Genomic DNA, 4,384 nt, shown 5'->3' with positions numbered 1-4,384 from the left:
TGGACTGTGGGAGGAAGCTGGAGAGAACCCACGCAGGCACATGGAGTACATGCAAACTTCACACAGAAAAGTTCTTTGAAGGTAAAAAAAAAAAAAAAAGTATAATATATACACAGTGTGTGTGTAAAATAGTGTTGCCATATTTATTAGTTATTAGAAGTAATTAGTTATGTTTAGTTTTAGGTTACATTGTGTGGTCACAGTTTTTCCCAGGGAGAGGACACATGCAATGGCAGTGGTGGCACCACATTCTCATGCATGACTTGACTGAGAGACTCGACCATGACCACTCAAACAGGATGTGGTGCAGAGCAGTCCACTTGTGTGTTTCTAGGAAAGAGAAACAGGTAACTGTGTGATGGGTGTTGTTGGTCTCATGCATACCTGTATCAGGGTTGTGCAGAGGGAGGCTGCCCTTCTGACTCAACCTCACGTGGGTGATTGGCCAACTAAGACGGAGGGAGAGAGCGAGCGAGAAATCTAGACTGGTATGCTGTTTCTTTCCAGTGCCACCTGTGTGTCTGTTACTGTGGGATTTGTAACTCTTCAATCACTGACACATGTGGATTATCTGTACTTAGGGCAAAAAGCCAATACAAGCCATATCTTGTGTGTAAGCAATCAGGCACTCAAACACAACATATCTTTCCCTTTGTGAACAGAATCTTTTACAGATCTTCTACCAGTATAATAGCTATGATTAGACCTGGAAAATAATTATTTATTCAATGTAACCGTTCCCAAATGTAAATTTAATGCATTTATAAAAATACACACAGACACCCTGAAGCAGTGTTGTCTTAAAACAGTTTTTATTCAATGCTGCATGTGGCATAATTGTGGATTTCTGCTCCTGGCACTTGATGGGTTGGTTGATAAGTGGTCTTTGTGGTTTTGTCACGAGGTGCCCTGGGCTTGTGCTTGGCAAAGATAGCTGAGGTCAAAGGAGGGTCAACTGTTGAGGAGACATTTTGAGTGAGTGAGTGAGCCAGAGAGGGAGAGAGAGAATAAGAAATACTCTTGAACAATGCTGACAATATCTTTCATTAGAAACCTATTCACCTGGATTTCTCTCTCTGTGCAGGTGCAGGTGGAAGTCTGCCCCCAAGCAGATACTTTCCTTTTCTTTGTTTAGCTTTTCACGGATGTTGTCATGCTCCATTCCCCATCTATACTGTCAGGGGTTTTTATATTAACATACAGTACATAGTATCCTGCATGTCTATTGTTGTTAAGCTAGAATGGATGGAGGGGGATCACTGGAAAGGCACATACTAATAGTGTGTCTGTGAGAAACTTTGTATTCAAAGAGATTAAAAGCCTGAGCAGTAATCCAAATATCAACAAATCAATTACATGTAAACCCTGTATGGTATAGCTATAAGCAGATGTAATGTATGGATAGCAGCTTCATCAGCTGTTCTATAGTTAAAGAACAATTCAGATTTATTTTAGCTTCAATCTTATTTTTGTAGATTTATTGAGCATTGCATTAATTATAACATTTTATAGTTAGGGAGTCACTTTCGGCTTTTCCCATCGAGGGGTCGCCACAGCGAATCATAACGCTGCACCTTAACCACTAGCCTACCAGGGACGGCATAACATTTTATAGATACACTAGTGAATGGCTGAGATCTGAGGACAATAAGAAAATGAGTCAGAAAGGGGCATGAAACGCACATTTTAAACAAAACTATTTTGGCCAAACTTATTTGGAAGACAAAGTGACCTACAGTGCTTACTGTATGTATGCAGGCACATAGTTTCCCTGTGCAGTAAGGAACTATTACTGACATTTTGGGCTTGCTCACTGTTTTATCTCCAACTGCTTGATCATTTGAACACTTGAAATCCTTTCCTTGTTGTTGTTGGACTGTGTTGTTGCAGTGTTGTTTAGTTTCTTCGCCAGTTACATTTGTGAGTGTATTGTTATTGTAACTGATGTTCAGTAATGATAATGGAGTCTACAGAGATGAGATCCAAGTTGTGATTAGCTAGTTCCCCAGAAAGGCAACAATGGGAGATCAAGAGCTGGATCAGTACTGAACCTAGAGCTGGAGTAGGCATAATGGAGGTTATAGAAACAGAAAAAGTGCTGGGGATATTGCACAAATGGAATTGACATGTTGGCTTAGCAAAGATGACAAGATAAAGAATTAGTCTTGTTTAAAATAAATGCACATACTGTGTAAGTCCATAGTTTGTATGTACAGATATTCTAAAATTGTCTTGGTTCAGTAGGATGAAGGTTTGCTGCTGGATTCTTTAAGAATATAATGTTTTATTTTTATGCCTGTGCTTCTTCAGGACCCAGTGAAGAGTCAAAAACCAGAGTCAGACTCGGAGAGACCATCCTGTCAGTACAACACCTGGACACAGGTGAATAAAGCTGCAGGTACAGTATACAGTAATAAGGGTTATACAGTAACTGCACACATTGAATTGTGTGTCATTGAGTTTGCACATATGAATGTACAGTATGCGTGATTTGGGCTGTGCAGGTTAAACTCAAGCAGCCGCACTCTGTCATACATAGACACAATGGCAGTGTGATGGGTGTGACTGTCTTCGGGATTAAAGTAGGAGAATAGCTCCAGAAACGGACAGGTTCCACCGCCTGGCCCTCTCAGACTCCTCCTTTACACCTAATATCAGTGGGAGTTTTACTTAGTTTTTAAGTCTGAGTTGTTATGAAATTAGTGAAATTAGGCCTTTGAGGTTGTTCCCACTTATAAATGTGAACAAATGAAACAGCTTATAAATGTGAACAAATGAAACAGCTTATAAATGTGAACTAATGAAATTTCTTTCCCCCCTCAGGTTAATTGATTTGTTTGTGTATCAACTTTTTGTCTGGGACACCATTTGAATGGACTGGTGGATTTGCACACCAAATGTTGTCCCATTGTACTGTTTTGCATGCTGTGCGGCTGGCCCTTAACCTGGCACCATGTGTTATGAAAGCCCTTCTCTCTGGTTCAGTGTTGCCTCATACTTCTAAAACCTTTTAGGAGGTAAACCACTGTGGAGAAGTTCTGACCAGGAATAAGCTGCACTGAAGCAGATGTGCTCAGTGGTGCCAAATAACTCTGGCTAAGAACCCATGGTGTAGTGGAGGGTAAGCTTATTGTTTTGTATGAAATAAATCTCCACCACAGACTTTTCTCCCCCTGAACGATGACATCCTGCTGTCAGCAGGTGTTTTAAAAAGACGTTCTTGAAGGTGTTGCTCTCATACACGTTACAGTGTTGGTACTTTAACCCTACATGTGTGTTTCTCCTATTTTCTTATTATGCATTAATTTATTATTGTTTACATTATTGGATCTAAACTGTTGTGATGTTTTTGCACTCGTTTCGGGATTTACACAAAGATTAGTTGATTAATCGAGCAATCGGTCGACAAAATGCGACATAAGAAATTAACTTTTTTTAAAATCTTTTTCTTTATAGACAATCAGTATAATGAGAAAAGTAATGTCATATTAATAATGAAAACTTTTAGTTGCCTCCCTGCTTAATTAATAATCTTTTAAATATCAATTCAGTTTGAAATTCTAATTTTGATCAACTATTTAATGCTTTGATTTTGTGAGATCTTTTTAAATTACAAACTTCACATAAACAGATGTGTTCAAAGCTGCTGTTTTCTGTGGAATTGTCATAATGATCATTTCTTCTGTTTTTGGATATCATTTGGATAATACACCATTAAAAGAGCCTACACTATTTATCTGTGTAATGTAGCTGATGAAAGGCTGAAGACCAGAAATAAAGTGAGTACAAGTGTTGACAGTGTCCAGGGTGTTTTGGTTGTTTCACAGTCACTGTGTGATGTACATGAAATGTTTTGGCAGTATATCCCCTGAACGTAATTTAGCTGATGTTGTTATCAATGCTGCCTTTGAGGACTGGTCCATACTAAGATGAAATCTGGTGACGCGCTGGGGTCGACACATTCTTCTTCCCATAGTTTGGTGAGCTTTGGAATGCTCCAAAGGCTTAAAAACTGAGATTTTGTCACTATATTTTCCTCACACAGATGTTTTCTGTCTCTTGCAGATTTCGGCATGTATACCTGAGTCACAGAGACCCTCACAGGGGACAGAGCTGGTGTTGGAAGTGAATCCAGAGCTGGAGGCGACCCCCAGGCTCAGACCTGACAGATAAGCGTGGCGTCGGCCCCCCAGAGATCTTCACGGTACGAGTAACAAATATGCAAGAACACACACATTACATATCCCCTGGTGTTGGGACTTAGACGCCTCTTTCAGGCCCCGCCTTCGCTCTTTTCTCTCCGTCTGTAGCTGCCTGACCTGTCTTACTGCCTCGTTTGTCATCTCCAATCACTTGCTCTTTGAGCGGCTCTGACAGACGGGGG

The 4,384-nt window shown here is 40.2% G+C and overlaps 1 long non-coding RNA gene across 1 annotated transcript in view; it reads left to right on the top strand.

The window, feature by feature from the left end:
• The first annotated feature begins 2,297 nt into the window (after positions 1–2,297).
• Positions 2,298–4,384, top strand: part of LOC109955547 (uncharacterized) — a 7,277-nt gene continuing 5,190 nt past the window's right edge. The window contains exons 1-2 of the long non-coding RNA XR_002274277.1: positions 2,298–2,382; positions 4,066–4,204. This is a non-coding gene — a long non-coding RNA (uncharacterized LOC109955547). The remainder of the gene's footprint in view (positions 2,383–4,065; positions 4,205–4,384) is intronic.

The sequence above is a fragment of the Monopterus albus genome, unplaced genomic scaffold, assembly GCF_001952655.1.
Source record: "Monopterus albus unplaced genomic scaffold, M_albus_1.0 scaffold15.1, whole genome shotgun sequence".
In the NCBI taxonomy this organism is placed as follows: Eukaryota; Metazoa; Chordata; class Actinopteri; order Synbranchiformes; family Synbranchidae; genus Monopterus; species Monopterus albus.
This window is presented reverse-complemented; position numbering and strand designations above follow the sequence as displayed.